General features: G+C 41.6%; 1 protein-coding gene across 1 annotated transcript in view; it reads left to right on the top strand.

Annotated features, from left to right (window-relative positions):
• Positions 1 to 366: 366 nt before the first annotated feature.
• The window catches only part of LOC141132620 (dihydrofolate reductase-like), a 132,329-nt gene continuing 118,448 nt past the window's right edge, over positions 367 to 14,247 (top strand). The window contains exon 1 of the mRNA XM_073621219.1: positions 367 to 385. The gene's annotated coding sequence lies outside the window, so the exon portion shown is untranslated. The remainder of the gene's footprint in view (positions 386 to 14,247) is intronic.

Genomic DNA, 14,247 nt, shown 5'->3' with positions numbered 1-14,247 from the left:
TCTCATACAAGTACATGATACAGCAGGCACATATCAGGAATATGAAGTGTTGTGGTAACAAACGCTTTAAGGACTGGTACAGGGCAATAGGCATCCATGGAGAGGAACTGGTGGTTAAAGTTAAACTTGATTAAAGTTTTTTCAATATACTGTTGGAAGTGGTGTGTGGGCTTTAAAATGGCTTCAATTGTACAAGTCTAAATAGTATTTTTGTACTGAAGAAAAATGACAGGAGACAAATCAATATAACCCAGTGAGCTTGGGATTCCAGTGCTTACTGATTTGTATTAATTGACAAGAATAGGTTTTTACAAAGCCCTTCTGTTAATCATTATCTCAGCTTGTACATGACTTAACATATTGCACGAGACTGACAAACTGAAAGGTAGGTATGTTCATATTCTCGTACTAAAACACTTTGTAGAATTTATGGATAATTCTATATGTTTTTAAATATCAGAATGTAAAATGGGATCCATAAACATGCAGGTACAACATGATAAGCATTTAGAAAAAACCCAGAATAAAGTCAGATAATATCATCCGGGCCAGTGATTTGTGATCTGAGTGTACCTGAGCTTCAAACACCTCACTGATTAGTTCTCTGTGATTGCATAGTGATCGTGAACCTTGATCTTCTGTAATTGCATAGTGATTGTAAACCTTGCCCTACTTGTCTGTCAAGTGTACAATGTGATTGAAAGCAGTACAAAAATTATTTACAAATCAGAATATTGTATCCAGAGACACATTCGTCCATAGGAACATTTCCGTAGGTAATTTGTTAAAAAAATTATGTATTTTTTCTCTTCTCTATTCTACAATCTGCTTTTACAAAGTTTATCTGGGGACACAAGAGATCTAGATTACATAGGAAAACGTTAACATTACCCAAAACGAAAGGAGGAGTGGGTGTACCGGATCTTTATTATTACAATGTTGCGGCAGTCCTGACTAGATTAGTGAACTGGTTCCACCATTCGGATACCAAACAATGGGTATCAATAGAACAGGGGTTGAATCAGTTTGATTTCCAGGCACTTTCTTGGTTAGACTTATCTTTCCGTGGTATTCATCGAGACACGCCCTCTTCTCTACCTTTTCTTACGTATCATTTATTGAGCATCTGGTACAAAATGATTTCGCGGCTCGGGCTCTCTTCACAAGTAGGACCAATGACACCTCTATTTGGCAATCCTCAATTCCTACCTGTAGTAGACCGGATACATTTTCTTATGTGGAATAAGGAGTCTCACCGAAGAGTGAGCCAGATTCTTTGTCAGGGTAAACTTCCACCCATATTAAACTTAATTCCTACACAACAGCCCTCAATTATGCAATGGTTGGAATATCAGCAAGTATTGTCATTCTTGTCCTTTACTCCCTTAAACAAATTTTTTAATAGAGATCTAAATCTTTTTGAGTCTATTTTGTTGCAAAGTACTAAACCAAAACATGTCCTATCAGCAATATATAAGATTCTTATTGCAAAAAAACACCCTGAGCTCCCAGAATTTACAAATAAAAGGGCACGTGATCTTAATGTTCAAATTGGAACAGAAGAGTGGGAGAAGTCATTTACCCTCTTACATTGCTTGTCATTGGCAACTAAAGCCCAAGAGACAAACTTTAAGCTTGTTTCTCGTTGGTATCGATGCCCAACATCCCTGCAGCGTATATACAGTGCTTTGCAAAAGTATTCACCCCCTTAGCTTTTTACCTATTTTGTTACAATACAGCCTTTAGTTCAATGTTTTTTTTAATCTGAATTTTATGTGATGAATCAGAACACAATAGTCTAAGTTGGTGAAGTAAAATTAGAAAAATATATACATAAAACTATTTTTCAGAAATAAAAAAAATGATGATTGGCATGTGCATATGTATTCACCCCCTTTGTTATGAAGCCCATAAAAAGCTCTGATGCAACCAATTACCTTCAGAAGTCACATAATTTGTGAAATGATGTCCACCTGTGTGCAAGTGTCACATGATCTGTCATTACATATACACACCTTTTTGAAAGGCCCCAGAGGCTGCAACACCTAAGCAAGAGGCACTACTAACCAAACACTGCCATGAAGACCAAACAACTCTCCAAACAAATAAGGGACAATGTTGTTGAGAAGTACAAGTCAGGGCTAGGTTATAAAAAAATATCCAAATCTTTGATGATCCCTAGGAGCACCATCAAATATATCATAACCAAATAGAAAGAACATAGCACAACAGCCAACCTGCCAAGAGACGGCCGCACACCAAAACTCACGGAGCGGGCAAGGAGGGCAATAATCAGAGAGGCAGCACAGAGACCTAAGGTAACCCTGGAGGAGCTGCAGAGTTCCACAGCAGAGACTGGAGTATCTGACAATAAGCCGTACCCTCCATACAGTTGAGCTTTATGGCAGAGTGGCCAGAATGAAGCCATTACTTTCAGCAAAAAACAAAATGGCACGTTTTGAGTTTGTGAAAAGGCATGTGGGAGACTCCCAAAATGTATGGAGGAAGGTGCTCTGGTCTGATGAGACTAAAATTGAACTTGTTGGCCATCAAAGAAAACGCTATGTCTGGTGCAAACCCAACACATCACATCACCCAAAGAACAGCATCCTCACTGTGAAACATGGTGGTGGCAGCATCATGCTGTGGGGAAGTTTTTCAGCTGTCAGGACTGGGAAACTGGTCAGAGTTGAGGGAAAGATGGATGGTGCTAAATAAAGGGATATTCTTGAGCAGAACCTCTGTGTGTGATTTGAGGCTAGGATGGAGGTTCATCTTCCAGTAGGACAATGACCCCAAACACACTGCTAAAGCAACACTTGAGTGGTTTAAGGGGAAACATGTAAATGTGTTGGAATGGCCTAGTCAAAGCCCAGACCTCAATCCAATAGAAAATCTGTGGTCCGACTTAAAGATTGCTGTTCACAAGCGCAAACCATCCATTCCCATAAAACTAGAATGTTTTATGGGAATTAGAGTAGAACCTAAATGTGACCTAATAAGTTTTCAATATATGATGTCTATGTGTTGCCATCATTCTCCCCTTTTTGTCTTTTTTTTTTTTTTTTTTTTGTTTTGGTTATGTTGGTCTGTATAATGTATTTGTAAGATGTTTGATGGTATTGTTATGCCATTAATGTATGTATATTTGTCTATTTGTACAATAATTTTCCAATAAAACTAAGATTGAATAAAAAATTGTGTATTTATTCAGGGTCTTGGCTTGCAAAGTAGTGAAGCAATGCAATATAGATTACAACCAGACAACTGACATTTTTAAAAAGAGAGTATAGCAATGGCAGCCTACCTGTTTCTTTAATTACATTTTTTTTTTTTTACTTCAAACATTAAGACCCCTTTCACACTGCCAGCGGACCGTGTTAGCTAAATGGGAGGCCGAAGGTGTCCTATGCAACAGGGACCCTAACATCATGTTATACAGGCGATTCATTGATAACCTGCTAATCATATGGAAGGGAAGCGAGGACTCTTTGGAAATACTACTCCAAATAATGATCAAAATATCAACTTAACATGGGTCATTAGTAAGGATATGATACACTTTTTGGACTTGGAGATCCGGAACACATCACAAGGTATAGAAACAAGAACGTCTTTTAAAGCGACAGATTGCAATTCTTATATTCCCACTATGAGCTGTCATTTTAGGCCCTGGTTAGATAATATCCCACGGGGGCAGTATATGAGGATAAGAAAAAACTGCACCCAAGATGTTGATTTTAAACTGCAATCGGAGATGCTGAGCAAAATGTTTAGACAAAAAGGATACAGTGACAATTTCCTGACAAAAGAGAAGAATAAGGTTAGAAATATGGACAGGGGAGATCTACTTAAAGATAGCACCAGAAGTGATGGAACCAACGATGACATCGGCATGTGTATTGTTTTAGATTTTAATCTACAAAATAAGGAGGTAGAAGGAATTATCCACAAGTATTGGAACATTTTAAAGCAGGATGTTCATCTCAAAGGAGGTTTATCGGATACACCTAGAATTGTATATAAGAGGGCACCTAATCTGCGGAACAGATTGGTACATAATGTGGTGGAACCACCCCCTCTTAAACCAAAGATGTTCTGGGGTATTAAAGGCTTCCACAGTTGTGGATGGTGTTATAGCTGTGTAAGTACCTGCCAGTATCAGAAAAGTAAAGGATTTCTCTAACCCTCAGTCTAAGCAAACATACACCATCAGGGATTTTATTTCATGCGATACAGTGGGCGTGGTTTATGCAGTAAAATGCCCGTGAAATTTAATTGATGTGGGCAGAACCATAAGAGCACTACAGGATCGCATGGAGGAGCATTAGGAACATTAGGAAGGGGTTCGATAAACATTATCTCTCTATACATTTTAAGGATGTCCACAATCAAAGCATAGATGGTATACAGTTTTGGGGCATTGAGGCACCCAAACGTCACTGGAGAGGTTCCAACTATGTGAGGGATATTAGTAAACGGGAATCATGGTGGATACACCAGTTAGGGTCTTTGGTACCTGGTGAGTTAAATAAAGAATTTGATTTAAAATGCTTTTTAAGCAACTATTAGGCATTCAGTCCATCATGTACAGTCAGGTCCATAAATATTGGGACATCGACACAATTCTAATCTTTTTGGCTCTATACACCACCACAATGGATTTGAAATGAAACAAGCAAGATGTGCTTTAACTGCAGACTTTCAGCTTTAATTTGAGGGTATTTACATCCAAATCAGGTGAACGGTGTAGGAATTACAACAGTTTGTATATGTGCCTCCCACTTTTTAAGGGACCAAAAGTAACGGGACAATTGGCTGCTCAGCTGTTCCATGGCCAGGTGTGTGTTATTCCCTCATTATCCCATTTACAAGGAGCGGATAAAAGGTCCAGAGTTCATTTGAAGTGTGCTATTTGCATTTGGAATCTGTTGCTGTCAACAGTCAATATGAGATCCAAAGAGCTGTCACTATCAGTGAAGCAAGCCATCATTAGGCTGAAAAAACAAAACAAACCCATCAGAGAGATAGCAAAAACATTAGATGTGGCCAAATCAACTGTTTGGAACATCCTTAAAAAGAAAGAACGCACCGGTGAGCTCATCAACACCAAAAGACCCAGAAGACCACGGAAAACAACTGTGGTGGATGACCAAATAATTCTTTCCCTGGTGAAGAAAACACCCTTCACAACAGTTGGCCAGATCAAGAATACTCTCCAGGAGGTAGGTGTATGTGTGTCAAAGTCAACAATGAAAAGAAGACTTCACCAGAGTGAATACAGAGGGTTCACCACAAGATGTAAACCATTGGTGAGCCTCAAAAACAGGAAGCCCAGATTTATGCCCCGTACACACGGTCGGATTTTCCGATGGAAAATGTCCGATCGGAGCGTGTTGTCGGAAATTCCGACCGTGTGTGGGCTCCATCGGATATTTTCCATCGGATTTTCCGACACACAAAGTTGGAGAGCAGGAGATAAAATTTTCCGACAACAAAATCCGTTGTCGGAAATTCCGATCGTGTGTACACAAATCCGACGGACAAAGTGCCACGCATGCTCAGAATAAATAAAGAGATGAAAGCTATTGGCCACTGCCCCGTTTATAGTCCCGACGTACGTGTTTTACGTCACCGCGTTCAGAACGATCGGATTTTCCGACAACTTTGTGTGACCGTGTGTATGCAAGACAAGTTTGAGCCAACATCCGTCGGAAAAAATCCTAGGATTTTGTTGTTGGAATGTCCGAACAAAGTCCGACCATGTGTACGGGGCATTAGAGTTTGCCAAACAACATCTAAAAAAGCCTTCACAGTTCTGGAACAACATCCTATGGACAGATGAGACCAAGATCAACTTGTAACAGAGCGATGGGAAGAGAAGAGTGTGGAGAAGGAAAGGGACTGCTCATGATCCAAAGCATACCACCTCATCAGTGAAGCATAGTGAAGCATGGTGGTGGTAATGTCATAGCGTGGGCATGTATGGCTGCCAATGGAACTGGTTCTCTTGTATTTATTAAGATGTGACTGCTGACAAAAGCAGCAGGATGAATTCTGAAGTGTTTTGGGCAATATTATCTGCTCATATTCAGCAAAATGCTTCAGAACTCATTGGACGGCGCTTCACAGTTCAGATGGACAATGACCCGACAATGACCCGAAGCATACTGCGAAAGCAACCAAAGAGTTTTTTAAGGGAAAGAAGTGGAATGTTATGCAATGGCCAAGTCAATCACCTGACCTGAATCCAATTGAGCATGCATTTCACTTGCTGAAGACAAAACTGAAGGGAAAATTCCCCAAAAACAAGCAGGAACTCAAGACAGTTGCTATAGAGGCCTGGCAGAGCATCACCAGGGATGAAACCCAGCGTTCTGGTGATGACTTCAGGATTTAATTGACTGCAAAGGGTTTGCAACCAAGTATTAAAACGTGAAAGTTTGATGGATGATTGTTAATCTGTCCCATTACTTTTGGTCCCTTAAGAAGTGGGAGGCACATATACAAACTGTTGTAATTCCTACACCGTTCACCTGATTTGGATGCAAATACCCTCAAATTAAATGAAAGTCTGCAGTTAAAGCACATATTGTTTGTTTCATTTCAAATCCATTGTGATGGTGTGTAGAGCCAAAAAGATTAAAATTGTGTCGATGTCCCAATATTTATGGACCTGACTGTATATAATTAATTGCCACCCCTAATGCTCTATAACAGATGAGTCACAGACACAGCTCCATAAAATATTAAATATAAATAAATCAAAATTCCCATGCAGGCTATAGTGATTCTGACCATATTAATATTCATTTATACAGTATATATATGCATTTTGTATTAATGAGTTTTAATATATTTTAATATATTTATTAACAATTAAGTTTTAATTATTTCTTTATCTATAATATTCTCTAGTTTCATTATATTCTTTTTGCATATTTACCATTTTCCATATTTATATATTCATGGGGTTTTACTGAAACCCCCCCTCCCTTTTTTTCGATGCATCTTTAATGCGATTCTAAAGTGATTATTAGTGTCAGTAAGGGGACCCTGTTTAAACGACACTTTTACATTAAGGTATTTCTGGTTTCCATCTATCTTAGTATATGAAATTCTGTTATGGTTTTAGTTTTTTACAAACATTGCATTGTTATATTTGTTGTGTGGTGAGCTATCATATGATGGTGATCGCCACATGGGATGGTATGCCAATTCCTCCGCGTCCGTCCTGATCATTAGTTCAATTTCTAGCTTTTAGCCAGCCCGGGTGGAACATTGAGGGCATCGTAGTGCGCTGGCATAATGGAGAATGTATAATGCTGTTATCATCATTGGATGTATCTAGGCAGCTGAACTCCATGTAGCATTTTCATTGAACACATAGGTTCTAGCACTAGAGTGTCCCCAGGCTACCACAAAATGGCCGCGGATGCTCTATATTAACTGACAGGTCAGCTGTCCAATCATAATTCCCCCTGAAGAAGATACGGAAAATCCCTGTATTGACATGCGTTGGGGAGGGGACAGGATGGACGTTCAGCAGGTGATCTGTCAGGAAGGAATCCCATACCATTCCTATACTGGCCCGGTATTTTTAGACGCTTTTGTTTGATGTAGAGTGGCGCACTGACGCGCCTGATCTATTCCTTTTTTTTACTATACCGAGGTATTGCGTTGACGGATCCAGGAGTCTGGTCAAAACTGCAGAGCCCAGAGGTGGTTCACAGGCGTGTTATGACTGAGCTTAAGTGCAAAGTCACACGCTCTGAGGTGAGCGTTTAATACCTAGGGGGGAGCACCTAAGTGTGATCACTGCAGCTTGGATTATCCACACAGCAGTTTCCGAATCGCATAGACTTTAAAGCACCTCTGAATTGATATTATTGGATGTCACATATGCACACAGAAGCACTTTTGTTTATATCTTTCTCAAGTGGATCAAATTATATATCATATATGATCCTATAGACCAGGGGTGTCAAACTCAAATTCATCAGGGGCCGCATCAGCAGTATGGTTGCCCACGAAGGGCCGGTTGTATCTGTAGGACTATGTATATACTCAGAATGCAGGGTTCAGGAGTGCGCTACGTACAGAGTGAAGGGGTTAGGAGTGCGCTACGTACAGAGTGCAGGGGTCAGGAGTGCGCTACGTACAGAGTGCAGGGGTTAGGAGTGCGCTACGTACAGAGTGCAGGGGTCAGGAGTGTGCTACGTACAGAGTGCAGGGGTTAGGAGTGCACTACGTACAGAGTGCAGGGGTCAGGAGTGTGCTATGTACAGAGTGAAGGAGTCAAGAGTGGGCTACGTAAACAGTGGAGGGGTCAGGATTGCGCTACGTACAGAGTGGAGGGGTCAGGATTGCACTACGTACAGAGTGGAGGGGTCAGGATTGCGCTATGTACAGAGTGCAGGGGTCAGGATTGCGCTACGTACAGAGTGCAGGGGTCAGGATTGCGCTACGTACAGAGTGCAGGGGTCAGGATTGCGCCACGTACAGAGTGCAGGGGTCAGGAATGCGCTATGTACACAGTGCAGGGGTCAGGAATGCACCCCAAGTTTCCTCACATCTGTTCTCTCTCCTACCTGGCCCAGCTCTTGTACCTCCCTGTATAGGCGGCTCCCTCCCTTTGTATTGGGCTATAGTTAGTAGTTTCCTGTTTATTGGGCTATATATGGTACCTCCCTCTGTGGGCAGATCTCTGTGTTTAGTATCAGTACTCAGTTTTGCTATGTTTTGTTTCACCATCACTTCAAAATAAGCAGCACACAGTTCATCAACACAAGTGCTTAAAAAGCCCTCAGGACGCAGCCCGCTGGATGGGGGGAAAAAAAAAAACAGAGCTGTCAGCAATCTCTGCCACTATGCAAAAAATGTCACTATGCACGAAAAATGTCACTATGCATGAAAAATGTCACTATGCACGAAAAACGCCACTATGCACGAAAAATGCCACTATGCAAAGAATGCCAGCATGCACGAAAAATGCCACTATGCAAAGAATGCCAGTATGCACGAAAAATGCCACTATGCAAAAAGCCGGCGTCGCTGGAGGGACTGGGGAGGCGAGAGAGCAGAGGCGGGGTGGAGACGAGTACAGGGCAGTGGCGGAGGCGGAGACAGAGCGGCATCGTTGGCTGAGACAAAGCTGAGGGAGACGGGGGTGGAGGCGGAGACAGGGTGGAGGTGGAGGCGGAGGCGGAGATAGGGCGGAGGCGGAGACAGAGCGGCACCTTTGGCTGAGACAAAGCTCAGGGAGGCGGGGGTGGAGGCGGAGACAGCACGGAGGGGGAGATGTTTACTTGCTCTCATGGAGACTGACCGGTGTCTTGTCGAATACAGTCCCCTATCCAGAAGTGTCCGCCCTGTACTGCGCAGGCGCAGTACGGAGGACAAACGAGACGCCGAAAGTCTCCGAAGTTCAACAGCTGATCGTCAGCTGTACACGGCGCCTGCGCATTTATTCTTACCCTATGTCCAGGATCATTCCCTACTATCCAAGTGGACATAGAGTTAGAATAAATAGTTGCCGAGCGCAGCGAGGCCGTGCCCGAAGCGTGGCAAGCGAAGCGAGCCCGCGAGGGGCCCTCTTACACAGCCATCGCTAACAGGTGCCCGAGCGCCGTGTACAGCTGATGGTCAGCTGATCAACTTCGGACATTTTCGGCATCTCCTGCTGCTGCGCAGTACGGGGCGGACACTATCTGATAGGAGGACACTATATGTCAGAACACCGGCCGCGCCGCTCGCGAGGGGGGGGGGGGATGTTTTCTCGTTGCCTGGGATACCTGGCAGAGGGCCACATGACAAGGCCTGGCGGGCCGGATTCGGCCCGCGGGCCTTGTGTTTGCCACCTGTGTTATAGACACTATTTATTTTGGTATAATTATTTACCACATGGATGCACGTTAGCACTTTATACTAGCATATTTGTTTATCATTTATTCATGCTAAAGTTTTTACATATTTTTATATATATTTTTTATTTGTTGCACTATTGTCACTATTTACAGTCGGCAGAGACTGTTTTTCACTGTATGATTTTTTTTTATGCACTTTGGTTATCACATACACTGAATGTGTAGAGTTTATTTTGAAAGCGCATGTATGTATTTATTTTGTTTATATCTGCCTGGCTTTATGAGATGTGTTTAACGCTTGCAGCTTATCTACAGTGCCATTTAGACGTTTTAGTTAGTGGAGGTTCACAGGACGTTTTACATATTTACATTGATATTGTGTGAGTCTCTATTTACTACCACAGCTGGTGACGTGACAGAACCCAGGGCCTCGGTAAATATACTTCATGGTTTATCTTTATTGTGTTTCCTCTCTATTGCTGGGTTCCACACTAATATCAAGTAGGTGTGCCGGGGGGGTTGGGCCCGTTCTTGGGGTTGAGAGGCAGAGTACAGAACCAAACATACATTAAGCGGCTTCTCCGGGGGGTAATGATACACCAGCGATGTCCAGGGCTCGGTGCTTTTAGCCTCCGCTGTGCGGGCACTCTGCAGGATCAGAGCGCTCACCCGTCTGGGACAACACTGCCAACATCCCCTCTGCTGGTAAGCGACTTCATCTCCAGCCCAGCCTGCCTGTAGTATGTGTCTTCAGACAATTGTGCAGCCCCTGCGGTAGTGAGTATTGTGCAGCCTCTGCGGCACAAAACCCCTCCTCTTTCCCCCCGGGGCAATCTGAGATCTCTGCTGCTGTTTCTCCTCAGCTCTGTTCTCCTCCCAGTGAGGCTGTTGGCACCTGTAGTGGAGCCTGGAGAACAGGCATATGTCCCGCATGATGCTTTAGCCCAGTCAGAAGAAGATAGCTGAAAAACATGTCACCAGGCAAACCATGTGTACAGGGTCTGAGCCGGGAAACATGACACCAGGCGTGGCCGGGGATCTACACATACAGAATCCTGACAGTCTGGGTAGTGGGATTGAGCAGCAGACTATAGCTTTGTGAAGGATGTTCTGACATTGCTTCAAAGCCCCGGCAGGCATGCAGATGCACTCCGGTTGGGTGAGACACAACCAGAGTGATGGTAGCATTGCTCATAGCATCATGTTATACTGACTGAACTGCACTCTACACATGTGTCAAATATAATATTATGTCCTGCACTGGTTGACAGACCTATGCTGCTTGCTGCCTCCTGTTCTAATATCGGAGGATTTAGGTGTGCTTTACACTGCTTGCAACCTTGCATTGTCTGTTTTGCTGCCAAACACAGACAGATCATGGATCCACTGCATCCACTAAAAAATCCTTCCAGAAGGTATAAATAAAATTGGACATCTCAGTGATTGTAGGGTTAGGTGGGTAGTTTATACAGATGTGACTCCCCCAGCCTACATACAATAAGTGTGTTTTTTAGTGGATCATTGTGTGTTAAAACAACATTGTCTTGAGTGGCTGTGTAGAATATTTGATATTTATTCTTGTTAGTCATTGTGACACATTGGGGGTTATTTACTACAGGAAAATCCACTTTGCACTGAAAGTGCACTTGGAAGTAAAGTCGCTGTAGATCCGAGGGGGACATGCAAGGAAAATAAAAAACAGCATTTTAGCTTGCACATGATTGGATGATAAAATCATCAGAGCTTCCACTCACTTCAAATCTACCCCTTAGATTTAGAGCGACTGCACTTCCAACTGCACTTTCAGGTGCAATTGCAGTGCAAAGTGGATTTGCCTTTCGTAAATAACCCCCATTGTTTTTTAGATGGATTTTTAATAAATGTTTTATATTTTTATATTGTGGTCCATTCATGCTACATCTTACAAGGTAACTTATTTTATTAGCACCAGCAATTCTTTGTTGCTTCTACATTTTTTGTATTTTGGAGGGAGAAATCCTCCATGATTCTACAAATCACTGTTCAGCCATCTCTGATCTGATCTACCATCCCCGATCACTGGCCAGGCCTGGAGTATACAGAGAAGAGGGGTCCAGGGATCATTCCTGTCCATCCTGCCTGGTGATTGCTGGCAATGACAAATCAGGCCCTCACACACCAGACTCTTAGGCCCCATTCACACTAGCGCGTTTTTTGATGCATTTTGCATTTTGCAGAAATGCACGGGAATTTTTTAACATGGGTTCCTATGGAACATGTTCACATCAATGCTTTTTTGTATCTCTGCATTTTTGGAAAGGGTCGGGGACTTTTTTTCATGCAAAAAGCAGCGTTTTGCATGTAATGGTTTTCAATGGACAAGCATCAAAAACGCAAGTGCACCGTTTTTGCAGCGTTTTTGATGCGTTTTTGGTGCATTTTTGGTGCGTTTTTTTTTTTTTTTTTTTTGCAATTTTTTTTTTAAGACTGTAAAAAAAAAATGAAAAAAAAAAAAAAAAAAAAAACGCAAAACGCAAATCGCGTTTTTTTTTTTTTTTCATTTTTTTTTACAGTCTTAAAAAAAAATTACAAAAAAAAAAAAAACGGCAAAAACGCACCAAAAACGCATCAAAAACGCTGCAAAAACGCTGCAAAAACGGTGCACTTGCGTTTTTGATGCTTGTCCATTGAAATCCATTACATGCAAAACGCTGCTTTTTGCATGAAAAAAAGTCCCCGACCCTTTCCAAAAACGCAGAGATACAAAAAAGCATTGATGTGAACATGTTCCATAGGAACCCATGTTAAAAAATTCCCATGCATTTCTGCAAAATGCAAAATGCATCAAAAAACGCGCTAGTGTGAATGGAGCCTTAGGCTCCATTCACACCTATGCATGTTGCTTTTGAGCGTTTTTGGAGGTTTTTTTTTCATGCTTGCCGCGTTTTTGAGCCGCGTTTTTGCGGCGTTTTTGCCACGATTTGCGTTTTGCGTTTTTTTTTTTTTTTTCATTTTTTTTTACAGTCTTAAAAAAAAATTACAAAAAAAAAAAAAAAAAAAAAAAACGGCAAAAACGCACCAAAAACGCACCAAAAACGCTGCAAAAACGCTGCAAAAACGGTGCACTTGTGTTTTTGATGCTTGTCCATTGAAAACCATTACATGCAAAACGCTGCTTTTTGCATGAAAAAAAGTCCCCGACCCTTTCCAAAAACGCAGAGATACAAAAAAGCATTGATGTGAACATGTTCCATAGGAACCCATGTTAAAAAATTCCCGTGCATTTCTGCAAAATGCAAAATGCATCAAAAAACGCGCTAGTGTGAATGGGGCCTCAGCCCCAGTTCACACTAGAACACGGTGCAGGAAAACCACCATCCATGTGCATTTCCCACACTGCATTCAAATTGCATTGCCCTTGCAATCTGCAGTGGGTGTCAGTGCAATGTTAATGAGACCCCACATGCAGGTCACAAACACAGTGCATTTGCCTACACCTAATCACATGGTACAAATGGACCATGCAACACGGTTGCAGTGCAATTCCAAAATAGGTGCTGCACAACTTTTGTGCAATGTGGTACAATTTGAGCCCATTCTCACACCACACAGAATCTCATGTGAATTACATGAAATTTATAGTGTGAATCAAGGCTAAGTGTACCTGTCACATCTGTGTAGTGATGGTTGTCATGTATCTGGAAGTGTCAGCGATGACAGGAGACTGTACTGCGCAATCAGAAATCTGAATTTAGGGGGGAGCAGCAAAATTAGGTTTCGCGTAGGGTGTCAAATATCCATGCGCCAGCCCTGTATATATATATATATATATATATATATATATATATATATAAATTCAGATCAGTCTCTGGCCTCAAGGGGCAGAGTCTAAGTTCCCTAGCTCACATTCATACATATATTAGGGCCAATTTAGACATGAGCCAAATAACCTACCAGCAGGGTAGATAAAAATGAATGATTTTTTAAAACAAATAAAAAAAAAATATCAGATTTTTTTATTTTGAATTGGATTTTTGTGATTTTTATCAAATTTATTTTAATAAAATGCTTTTGGAGTAAAAATATATCTAAAGATAGTTTTTTCTATTTAAGATATATTAATAATTTAGTTTATTCAGCATGAAATGGACCTTAGTTATGGAGAATGAGGCTGTATACAGTATTCTGCAATATTTACATTTTTGGTAAACTCATTCAATGAATCCAAGCTCTGCAAACTGAGATAACATGCACTGCATTGATGCATTCACACTATTTCACAGTAACCATGAGATAAAACAAATTCAGGAATATTCCTTTATCTCATTGTTTTGCAAATCTATGTACACTACAAACTGTATGATTGAATCGGTTCTGATATCATTGTTTTACTAACCTGAGA

This window comes from Aquarana catesbeiana, linkage group LG03 (genome assembly GCF_042186555.1).
Source record: "Aquarana catesbeiana isolate 2022-GZ linkage group LG03, ASM4218655v1, whole genome shotgun sequence".
Lineage (NCBI taxonomy): Eukaryota > Metazoa > Chordata > Amphibia > Anura > Ranidae > Aquarana > Aquarana catesbeiana.
Note: the sequence above shows the minus strand (reverse complement) of the source record. Positions and strands in the feature narration are given on the sequence as shown.